The 12500-nt window shown below is 55.5% G+C and overlaps 1 protein-coding gene across 1 annotated transcript in view; it reads left to right on the forward strand.

The window, feature by feature from the left end:
- Window positions 1–3258: 3258 nt before the first annotated feature.
- Window positions 3259–12500, forward strand: part of LOC133357317 (kidney mitochondrial carrier protein 1-like) — a 33139-nt gene continuing 23897 nt past the window's right edge. The window contains 1 exon segment of the mRNA XM_061575205.1: window positions 3259–3389. The gene's annotated coding sequence lies outside the window, so the exon portion shown is untranslated.

The raw sequence follows: 12500 nt of genomic DNA on the forward strand, positions 1-12500 counted from the left end.
CTCGCACAGAGACCCACAAAATCGCACAGAGACCCACAGACTACTCGCTCAGAGACCCACAGACTACTCGCTCAGAGACCCACAGACTACTCGCTCAGAGACCCACAGACTACTCGCTCAGAGACCCACAGACTACTCGCTCAGAGACCCACAGACTACTCGCACAGAGACCCACAGACTACTCGCACAGAGACCCACAGACTACTCGCACAGAGACCCACAGACTACTCGCACAGAGACCCACAGACTACTCGCACAGAGACCCACAGACTACTCACACAGAGACCCACAGACAGGCACAGACCCACAGACTCGCACAGAGACCCACAGACGACTCGCTCAGAGACCCACAGACGACTCGCACAGAGACCCACAGACGACTCGCACAGAGACCCACAGACTCGCACAGAGACCCACAGACGACTCGCACAGAGACCCACAGACGACTCGCACAGAGACCCACAGACGACTCGCACAGAGACCCACAGACGACTCGCACAGAGACCCACAGACTCGCACAGAGACCCACAGACTCGCACAGAGACCCACATACTCGCACAGAGACCCGCAGACTCGCACAGAACCCACAGACTCACACAGAGACCCATAGACTCGCACAGAGACCCACAGACTCTCACAGAGACCCAAAGACTCTCACAGAGACCCACAGACTCGCACAGAGACCTACAGACTCGCACAGAGACCCACAGACTCGCACAGAGACCCAAAGACTCGCACAGAGACCCACAGACTCACACAGAGACCCACAGACTCGCACAGAGACCCACATACTCGCACAGAGATCTACAGACTCGCACAGAGACCCACAGACTCGCACAGAGACCCAAAGACTCGCACAGAGACCCACAAACTCGCACAGAGACCCAAAGACTCGCACAGAGACCCACAGACTCGCACAGAGACCCACAGACTCGCACAGAGACCCACAGACTCGCACAGAGACCCTCAGACTCGCACAGAGACCCACAGACTCGCACAGAGACCCACAGACTCGCACAGAGACCCACAGACTCGCACAGAGACCCACAGACTCGCACAGAGACCCACAGACGACTCGCTCAGAGACCCACAGACTCTAGCATGAGCCGGTTGAGGGGAGTTCATTTCCTCCCCTCCCTCCCCTCCCCCACTGGTTTATCATTAAAGATAAACAGGAGCAACCACATGGTCCCGTGGCTCCGAGGTCAAGCACACACCTGGGTGTCGAGAGGGTTCACAATGGTCGTGCCGGAGACGCGGAGCCGGCAACCCACCCGCTCAGAAAGCCCGGGTTCGTATCCGCACAGGCACAGCCGTTAGACTGGGGCTTCTCATAGACTCACATGGAGGGCCATAGACTCAGAGACCCACTTATTCATATGTAGACCAACAGACTCGCACGGAGACCCGTAGATTCGCACAGAGACCCGTAGACTCGCACGGAGACCCGCAGACTCGCACGGAGACCCGTAGACTCACACAGACCCGTAGACTCGCACGGAGACCCGTAGGCTCGCACGAAGAGCTGTAGGCGCGCATTGATTCACAGACTCCACAGAGACCCACAGACTTACACTGAGACCCACAGACTCGTGCAGAGACCCACAGACTCACACAGAGACCCACAGACTCGCACAGAGACCCACAGACTCGCACAGAGACCCACAGACTCGCACAGAGACCCACAGACTCGCACAGAGACCCACAGACTCGCACAGAGACCCACAGACTCGCACAGAGACCCACAGACTCGCACAGAGACCCACAGACTTACACTGAGACCCACAGACTCGTGCAGAGACCCACAGACTCACACAGAGACCCACAGACTCGCACAGAGACCCACAGACTCGCACAGAGACCCACAGACTCGCACAGAGACCCACAGACTCGCACAGAGACCCACAGACTCGCACAGAGACCCACAGACTCGCACAGAGACCCACAGACTCGCACAGAGACCCACAGACTCGCACAGAGACCCACGGACTCGCACAGAGAGCCACGGACTCGCACAGAGAGCCACGGACTCGCACAGAGACCCACGGACTCGCACAGAGACCCACGGACTCGCACAGAGATCCACGGACTCGCACAGAGACCCACGGACTCGCACAGAGACCCACGGACTCGCACAGAGACCCACGGACTCGCACAGAGACCCACGGACTCGCACAGAGACCCACGGACTCGCACAGAGACCCACGGACTCGCACGGAGACCCACGGACTCGCACGGAGACCCACGGACTCGCACGGAGACCCACGGACTCGCACGGAGACCCACGGACTCGCACGGAGACCCACGGACTCGCACGGAGACCCACGGACTCGCACAGAGACCCACGGACTCGCACAGAGACCCACGGACTCGCACAGAGACCCACGGACTCGCACAGAGACCCACGGACTCGCACAGAGACCCACGGACTCGCACAGAGACCCACGGACTCGCACAGAGACCCACAGATTCGCTCAGAGACCCACAGACACTCGAATAAACCGGTTGAGGGGAGTTCTTTCCTCACCCCCTCCCCCTCCTCCCCCCTATTGGTTTATCATTAAAGATAAACAGGAGCAACCACATGGTCCCGTGGACGCCAGCTGGCTCAGAGGTCAAGCACACACCCCGGTGTCAAGAGGGTTCACATCGGCCGTGCCGGAGACGCGGTGCCGGTAACCCACCCGCTCGGAAAGCCCAGGTTCAAATCCGGGTTTTCAGCCGCACAGACCATGGCGGTTACACCGGGGCTTCTCATAGACTCGCACTGAGGCCCATAGACTCGCGCAGAGAGCCGTAGACTCGCATAGAGACCCGTAGACTCACACAGAAACCCGTAGACTAATATAGAGACCCGTAGACTCACACAGAAACCCACAGGCTTATACATAGAACCACAGGCTTACACAGAGACCCACATATTCTAACTATAGCCCCAACTCTAACCCCCAACTCTAACCCCCAATTCTAACCCCCAACTCTAACCCCCAACTCTAACCCTCGTGTTAACTCTAGCCCTAACTCTAACCCCCAACTTTAACCCCCAACTCTAGCCCCCAACTCTAGCCCTGGACGTGTCGCCCCTACTTCCCCACCTCCCCTTGGGTTCGGGGTGTATTTGTAGATGACAGCCAATCTGGGCGTGTGGCAAGGGGTGGTCTCCCTCCCTCGCCCCTCCTTTCTTCTCCCTCCCTCGCTCAGCTCTCTCTCTCTTCGCTCTCAGCACTCCCTCGTATCCCAGCTCACTCCTCCTCCCTCCTCCTCGCTCTCTCCCGGCGGCCGGCTGAGTGATCCGGCTGAGTGATCCGGCTGAGTGATCCGGCTGAGTGAGCGAGAGCAGCGGTGACGTTACCAAGTCACACGTGTTAGTCCGTGTGGAGTAGCTACAGGTGAGTCTGTGTGTCTGTGGGGTAGATGAGTCTGTGTGTCTGTGGGGTAGATGAGTGTCTGTGTGTCTGTGGGGTAGATGGGTCTGTGTGTCTGTGGGGTAGATCGGTCTGTGTGTCTGTGGGGTAGATGAGCCTCTGTGTGTCTGTGGGGTAGATGAGTCTGTGTGTCTGTGGGGTAGATGAGTCTGTGTGTCTGTGGGGTAGATAAGTCTGTGTGTCTGTGGGGTAGATAAGTCTGTGTGTCTGTGGGGTAGATAAGTCTGTGTGTCTGTGGGGTAGATGAGTCTGTGTGTTTGTGGGGTAGGTGAGTCTGTGTGTCTGTGGGGTAGATGAGTCTCTGTGTCTGTGGGGTAGGTGAGTCTGTGTGTCTGTGGGGTAGATGAGTCTGTGTGTCTGTGGGGTAGATGAGTCTCTGTGTCTGTGGGGTAGGTGAGTCTGTGTGTCTGTGGGGTAGATGAGTCTCTGTGTCTGTGGGGTAGATGAGTCTCTGTGTCTGTGGGGTAGATGAGTCTCTGTGTCTGTGGGGTAGGTAAGTCTGTGTGTCTGTGGGGTAGGTGAGTCTGTGTGTCTGTGGGGTAGATGAGTCTCTGTGTCTGTGGGGTAGATGAGTCTCTGTGTCTGTGGGGTAGATGAGTCTGTGTGTCTGTGGGGTAGATAAGTCTGTGTGTCTGTGGGGTAGATGAGTCTGTGTGTCTGTGGGGTAGATAAGTCTGTGTGTCTGTGGGGTAGATGAGTCTGTGTGTTTGTGGGGTAGGTGAGTCTGTGTGTCTGTGGGGTAGATGAGTCTCTGTGTCTGTGGGGTAGGTGAGTCTGTGTGTCTGTGGGGTAGATGAGTCTCTGTGTCTGTGGGGTAGGTGAGTCTGTGTGTCTGTGGGGTAGGTGAGTCTGTGTGTCTGTGGGGTAGATGAGTCTGTGTGTCTGTGGGGTAGATGAGTCTGTGTGTCTGTGGGGTAGATGAGTCTGTGTGTCTGTGGGGTAGATAAGTCTGTGTGTCTGTGGGGTAGGTGAGTCTTTGTGTCTGTGGGGTAGGTGAGTCTGTGTGTCTGTGGGGTAGGTGAGTCTGTGTGTCTGTGGGGTAGATGAGTCTGTGTGTCTGTGGGGTAGATGAGTCTGTGTGTCTGGGGTAGATGAGTCTGTGTGTCTGTGGGGTAGATGAGTCTCTGTGTCTGTGGGGTAGGTGAGTCTGTGTGTCTGTGGGGTAGATGAGTCTGTGTGTCTGTGGGGTAGATGAGTCTGTGTGTCTGGGGTAGATGAGTCTGTGTGTCTGTGGGGTAGATGAGTCTCTGTGTCTGTGGGGTAGGTGAGTCTGTGTGTCTGTGGGGTAGATAAGTCTGTGTGTCTGTGGGGTAGGGGGCCATCCATTTAGTACGTATGCACGGAGTGGAGAGGGGGGTGGTTAACCCAAATGCGTTCGCCTGCCTATGGGGGGGTCTACTGACAATGTACGCATCTGAAACGTGGCGGGTAGGGGGTGAAGCCTCGATAATAATCTGTCTACATCGGCCTTCAAATGAGCCACAGTTCAGTCTCTTCGGCTGTAGTACTGCCGGGAGAGGTGGCACTGTGGGAGAGGTGTCACTCGTGTGCCCCCGTGACTGCGGCTATCACGCTGCTGTGCTTCAAGCCTGACTTTGCGCGTGCTGACGGAATTCATTGAATTCGTCACCTGTTCGACCGGGTTCAGTCGGCGTTTAAACCTCGCGGACATTAGACTGACTTCTCAAAGGTACGCAACTTAATTCTTTAACGCAGCCGGCCAAACTTAATTTGGAGCTTTCGTGACTGCAGGAATTACTCTTTGGTTCTTTCGGTAAAGAGAAAATAATAAATTAAATATAGAAACACAAATCTAGTATACTTAGAAATGTAATGTAATACAACAGACAGTCGGATAACAAAACAGTCAACACCCTACCTGGTTGATTACGTTCTTCCTGAGAATGCTACATTTGAGAGAGAGATTAAACACAGAACCAGAGACATATAGACAGACATATAAGTAGAGACAGATATCACAGAGATACATAGAGAGAGAGAGACGTACATAGGCACACAGAGAGAAACACATAGAGAAAGACATAGAGAAACACAGAGAGAAACACAGAGAGAAACACAGAGAGAAACACAGAGAGAAACACAGAGAGAAACACAGAGAGAAACACAGAGAGAAACACAGAGAGAAACACAGAGAGAAACACAGAGAGAAAGACATAGAGAAACACAGAGAGAAACACAGAGAGAAACACAGAGAGAAACACAGAGAGAAACACAGAGAGAAACACAGAGAGAAACACAGAGAGAAACACAGAGAGAAACACAGAGAGAAACACAGAGAGAAACACAGAGAGAAAGACATAGAGAAACACAGAGAGAAACACAGAGAGAAACACAGAGAGAAACACAGAGAGAAACACAGAGAGAAACACAGAGAGAAACACAGAGAGAAACACAGAGAGAAACACAGAGAGAAACACAGAGAGAAACACAGAGAGAAACACAGAGAGAAACAGAGAGAAACACAGAGAGAAACACAGAGAGAAACACAGAGAGAAACACAGAGAGAAACACAGAGAGAAACACAGAGAGAAACACAGAGAGAAACACAGAGAGAAACCACGTGTTGTCCACCCACCCCCTCGTGCGCTGTGCCGGCCTTCATAGGTGCTCGCTAATAGCCCTTGCCCTTGGAGTCTGTGAAGGCTATGCGGGGGATGTTTGTCTTTGTTGTGGTTGATGATGCGTGGTATGGTGTGTGTGTGTGTGCGGGTTTGTGTACTCTGGGTATGTGTGGTGTGTGTGTGGACTGTGTATAGTTGTGTTGTATGCGGTGTGTGTGCGGGTTGTATGGAGTGCGGTTGGGTGTGTGTGTGTGGGTTACACGTGTGATTGTGTGGTGTGTGGGTTGTATGGTGTGCGGTTGGGTGTGTGTATTGTGTGTGTGGGTTATATGGTGTGTGTGTGGTTGGGTGTGTGTGTGTGGTTGGGTGTGTGTGTGTGTGTGCGGGTTACACGTGTGATTGTGTGGTGTGTGGGTTGTATGGTGTGCGGCTGGATGTGTGTATTGTGTGTGTGGGTTATATGGTGTGCGGTTGGGTGTGTGTGTGTGGGTTACACGTGTGATTGTGTGATTGTGGGTTGTATGGAGTTCGGCTGGATGTGTGTATTGTGTGTGTGGGTTACACAGCGAGTAGCTGTGTGTGTGTGGATTATATGGTGTGCGGTTGGGTGTGTGTGTGTGGGTTACACGTGTGATTGTGTGATTGTGGGTTGTATGGAGTTCGGCTGGATGTGTGTATTGTGTGTGTGTGGGTTATATGGGGTGTGGTTGTGTGTGTGTGTGCGGGTTACACGTGTGATAGTATGGCATGTGGGTTGTATGGAGTGCAGCTGGATGTGTGTATTGTGTGTGTGGGTTACACAGCGAGTAGCTGTGTGTGTGTGGATTATATGGAGTGCGGTTGGGTGTGTGGTGGTGTGTGTGTGGATTGTATGGTGTGTGTGTGGGTGTGTGGTGGTGTGTGTGTGGATTGTATGGTGTGTGGGTGCGTGTGTGGTGTGTGTGTGGATTGTATGGTGTGTGGGTGCGTGTGTGGTGGTGTGTGTGTGGATTGTATGGTGTGTGGGTTGTATGGTGTGCGGCTGGATGTGTGTATTGTGTGTGTGTGTGGGTTACACAGCGAGTAGCTTGGGGGTGCGTGTGGTGTGTGTGTGTGGATTGTATGGTGTGTGTGTGGGTGGGTGTGTGGTGGTGTGTGTGGGTAGACGGTGTGAATGGTTGAATCAGGTGCTGTAGTTAAAACCACGCTTGGTGTTCTGTTCCCCACAAATAGAACGTTCACCCTGGGGCAGTGCCATAACCACACACACACGCGCACACACACTCACACACACACTAACAACAGCAAAGATAAAGATCCCCCCTGTAGCCTAAACAGACTGTAGGGGCAAGTGCTGTTAGCGAGTGGCAGCACCTATGAAGGCCGGCACGGCACACGAGGGGGTGGGGTGGCCAGCACCACGCCCGGCCGCCTTTGTCTCCCCAGTGGCAATGTTTACACGTGGCACCGGGTACTCGTTTTTTCGCTGAGCCGACCTAGGGGAGCCCCAAGACCGGTTCAGAAAATCGTCACCGGTCGCAGGGTTGGTAGCGCAGTGCAGCGCTAACCGCTGCGCCGCCACTCATAATCCAAGTCATCTGCTGTTGTCGTTTGCGCACGAGCACCACCGACAACAACAACAACTCAACGCGTTCGTCAATAACACCACCGTGTGTGTGTAGCCTTGGAAGGAAAATAAATAAGCAATGGGCGACGTTTCAGGCAATGGTCCTTCTTCAGTGGCCCTCTTCACATCACTTGAAAGAAGGCGTCCGTTGCCCGAAAGGTCACCTATTTTATTTATTCCCTTTTTCATTAATCAGTCGTGTCGATCCGTCGGTGTGCATTTTTTAAAATCCTTTATATTAAGTTCGCTTGCTTGCGTGCTTGCTTGCTTAGGACCGTGCAAATCTTTCGGTCGTTTTTAACCCACTTCCCGTGATCCAATCGAGCTGACATTTTGCACACAGACTCGTTGTGCGTGACAATTTATTGTCGTGAAAAAAAAATTCCCAAATTTTACACTGTTTAGGGAACATTTTTTAAATATTTAATTACCAATTGCTTAATGGTGGCAGACAATCATCTGACCCATAGGTGGCAGCCATCTCAAGCCAGAGGACGAGAGGACTCTAGCCGCCCCGATGCCACGCATATAAAGGATTTATAGTGAAAAACTTTGTTTTTACGGGTTCATTTTTTCGGCAGTTCGCCGGCTAGTTTGTAAAGGGGATCCGTGCTGCATCAGCACAGAGCCACGGTAACGAGATGTTAACTACCTCGCCTGGTGTGCAGGAGGTCGTGGGTTCGATCCCCGACCATGACGCCTGCTGCTGTATATTTGGAGTTTGCGTGTCTCTCATCATCATCATCACGGTGGCTAGGAGATGTTGACTACCTCGCCTGGTGTGCAGGAGGCCGTGGGTTCGATCCCCGACCCTGACGCCTGCTGCTGTGTATTTGAAGTTTGCGTGTCTCTCTCCCCACGGTGGTCGCGTGGAATTTTTCACCGGGTCCTCCGGTTTTTCCCTCCACATTTAGAATGAACGTCAAGGCGTTTAGCGTATTGTGCTGCTGCTATTGTACATTTCTACGTGATGGTGATGATGATGATAAATCCACTTCGTTGAGATATCATTTGCGATAGTCTGGGTCGCTTCTGAAAAGAGCTCCATAGCTCAGTAGGGACTTACACCTGGTACAATAAAAGAGTAGTTTTAGTTTTAGAGCCAGATCGTCGACGTCAAAGTGCTGACGTACGGCAGAGCAGGCAACGGCGGAAGAGAACGCCGCAGGCTGCAGGCACGCAGCTGCGCTGCTGCTGCTGCTGCTGTGGTTGTTGTTGTTTGTGACACTGAACGTGACGAGTTTGTTTGCTGGTGCATCGCTGCTACCACCGCCGCCACCACCACCACCGCCGCCACCACCAATGCTGCCACCAGCATCATCACCACCACCGCCGCTGCCACCGCCACCATCACCAACGCCACCACCACCGCTGCCACCACCACCAATGCCGCCACCACCGCCATCACCACCGCTATCACCGCCGGCACCACCACCACCGATGCCGCCACCACCGCCATCACCACCACCACTACCGCTGCCACCACCGCTGCCACCACCACCGCCATCACCAACGCCACCACCGCTGCCACCACCACCGCCATCCCCACCACCACCACCACGGCTCACAAACTCTGAAGGCAGCAGTAGCAGCACCTTCATCCCTCCCTCCCTCCCCAATCCTTCCCGCCCAATCCCTCCCCCATCCCCGCCTCCCTCCAGACAGATGCAGCTCATTCCTGCAGAGGCTGCCCAGTAGGCAGGGCGGGACAATCGGCTACGGAGTTGGCCTTTGGCAACCAGCCCGTCCTGATATGCAACCGGGACGTGGGGGTGGGCTGAGTCAGCGGGTGATTGAGTGAGTGGATGGGGTGGGTGATTTGGTTGAGTGAGTGGGTGAGCGAATGGGGCAGTGGGTGAGTGAGGGATGTGTGGGCATGTAGGTGAATGAGTCAGTGGTTGGGTGAGTGAATAAGGGAGTGAGTGGATGGGTGAGTGAGTGGTTGGATGAGTGAGTGGGTGGTAGATTTGGGTTGGCGAGTGAGTGAGCGAATGGGGCAGTGGGTGAGGGATGTGTGGGCGAGTGAGTGGTTGGGTGAGTGAATAGTGGAGTGAGTGAGTGAGTGGTTGGGTGAGTGAGTGGTTGGGTGAGTGAATAAGGGAGTGAGTGGGTGGGTGAGTGAGTGGTTGGGTGAGTGAGTGGGTGGTAGATTTGGGTTGACGAGTGAGTGAGCGAATGGGGCAGTAGGTGAGTGAGGGATGTGTGGGCAAGTAGGTGAATGAGTGAGTGGTTGGGTGAGTGAATAAGGGAGTGAGTGGGTGGGTGAGTGAGTGGTTGGGTGAGTGAGTGGGTGGTAGATTTGGGTTGGCGAGTGAGTGAACGAATGGGGCAGTGGGTGAGTGAGGGATGTGTGGGCGAGTAGGTGAATGAGTGAGTGGTTGGGTGAGTGAATAGTGGAGTGAGTGGGTGGGTGAGTGAGTGGTTGGGTGAGTGAGTGGGTGGTAGATTTGGGTTGGCGAGTGAGTGAGCGAATGGGGCAGTGGGTGAGTGAGGGATGTGTGGGCGAGTAGGTGAATGAGTGAGTGGTTGGGTGAGTGAATAGTGGAGTGAGTGGGTGGGTGAGTGAGTGGTTGGGTGAGTGAGTGGGTGGTAGATTTGGGTTGGCGAGTGAGTGAGCAAATGGGGCAGTAGGTGAGTGAGGGATGTGTGGGCGAGTGAGTGAATGAGTGAGTGGTTGGGTGAGTGAATGTTGGAGTGAGTGGGTGGGTGAGTGAGTGGTTGGGTGAGTGAGTGGGTGGTAGATTTGGGTTGGCGAGTGAGTGACCGAATGGGGCAGTAGGCGAGTGAGGGATGTGTGGGCAAGTAGGTGAATGAGTGAGTGGTTGGGTGAGTGAATAAGGGAGTGAGTGGGTGGGTGAGTGAGTGGTTGGGTGAGTGAGTGGGTGGTTATATGGGTGGGCGAGTGAGTAAATGAGTGAGCAAACGGAGCAGTTGGTGAGTGAGTGTTGCGCGAGTGAGTGAATAAGGGAATAAGTGGGTGAGTGGCTGGTTTTCGGGAGTGGGTGGTTATATTGGTGGGTGAGGTGAGTAAGTGAGTGAGCGAATGAGGCAATGGGTGAGTGTGTGGGTAAGTGAGTGAACGAGTGAGTGGTTGGGTGGGTGAGTGAGTAAGGGAGTGAGTGACTGGGTGAGTGCGTGATTGTGTATGTGTGCAAGTATGCACACACAGTGTGTGTACATATGTATGTACTGTAAATTAATCGTGTGTGAATGCGTGCTTGAGTTTAAATGTCTTGGCAACCTTAATAGGTGCTCGCTACTAACCATACTTGCCCGAGCAGTCTGTTAAGGTGGTAGTGTGGTGGTTAGCGCTACGCTGCACTACGAACCTGGCGACCCGAGTTCGATTCCCACTCATGGCCAACACCAGTGACGATTATCTGAACCGGTCCTGGGCCTCCCCATAGGTCGACTCAGCCTCAAATGAGTACCTGGTGCGGTGTGTAGTAAACATCGCCACTGGGGAGACAAAGGCGACCGGGCGTGGTGCTGGCCACCCACCCCCTCGTGTGCCGTGCCGGCCTAAATAGTTGCTCGCACCTCGCTACTAACAGCACTTGCCCCAGCAGTCTGTTGAAGGCTACGTGGGGGATCTTTGTCTTTTGCGTGTGAGAGTGGATCCGTGTTTACGGACAGGATAGCACCGGTTTGGCCATTGTGAACCAAACCCCTTCCTGGCAATGCCGCTCAGAAGCCATCACAAACCCCCCCCCCTCCCTCCCTCATGTGCTATGGGCAGCGGCTGCCAAGTTTGGATGCTTTTGCTGAGCGTGTGGGGGATGAATGTGTGTCTGTGTGTGGGTGGGTGAGTGGGTGGGGGGGTGTGGGTGAGTGGGTGGGGGGGGGTGTGGGTGAGTGGGTGGGGGGGGTGTGGGTGGGTGGGGGGGGTGTGGGTGAGTGGGTGGGGGGGGGTGTGGGTGAGTGGGTGGGGGGGGTGTGGGTGGGTGGGGGGGGTGTGGGTGAGTGGGTGGGGGGGGGTGTGGGTGGGTGGGGGGTGTGGGTGAGTGGGGGTGTGGGTGTGGGTGGGTGGGGGGGTGTGGGTGTGGGTGAGTGGGTGGGGGGGGGTCTGGGTAAGTGGGTTGGGGGGTGTGGGTGAGTGGGTGGGGGGGGGGTGTGGGTGAGTGGGTGGGGGGGGGTGTGGGTGAGTGGATGGGGGGGTGTGGGTGAGTGGGGGTGTGGGTGTGGGTAGGTGGGTGGGGGTGAGTGGGTGGGGGGGTGTGGGTGAGTGGGTGGGGGGGGGTGCGGGTGAGTGGGTGGGAGGGGGGGTGTGGGTGGGGGGGGGGTGTGTGTGAGTGGGTGGGGGGGGGGTGCGGATGAGTGGGTGGGGGTGTGGGTGAGTGGGTGAGTGGGTGGGGGTGGGTGGGGGTGGGTGTGGGTGAGTGGGTGAGTGGGTGGGGGTGGGTGTAGGTGAGTGGGTGAGTGGGTGGGGGGGGGTGCGGGTGAGTGGGTGGGGGTGGGTGTGGGTGAGTGGGGGTGTGGGTGTCGGTGGGTGAGTGGGTGGGGGGGGGTGAGTGGGTGGGGGGGGGTGAGTGGGTGGGGGGGGGTGAGTGGGTGGGGGGGTGTGGGTGAGTGGGTGAGTGGGGGTGAGTGTGGGTGAGTGTGGGTGTGGGGGGGGGGGGGTGTGTTGGTACAGTAGGGGGCACAGGTGGCGCATCAGCCAGTCATCTCGGTCATCTCGGTCAGTCGACCCGTGGCACCTGCTGGGTCTGCCCCGTGACCTCCTGCCAGCGGGCGTTCGACACTTCACGTGGCCTCAAGGTGCACATGGCCTGGCACAAGCGTCGTGGTGACGTCACCGCCACTTAGTGGCAAATGGCGGTTGTTGTTGTTGTTGTTGGGGTGTGTGGGTGAGTGGGTGAGTGGGTGGGTGAGTGGGCGTGTAGGTGA

This window comes from Lethenteron reissneri, chromosome 57 (assembly GCF_015708825.2).
Source record: "Lethenteron reissneri isolate LAM-NWPU_2019-01 chromosome 57, ASM1570882v1, whole genome shotgun sequence".
Lineage (NCBI taxonomy): Eukaryota > Metazoa > Chordata > Hyperoartia > Petromyzontiformes > Petromyzontidae > Lethenteron > Lethenteron reissneri.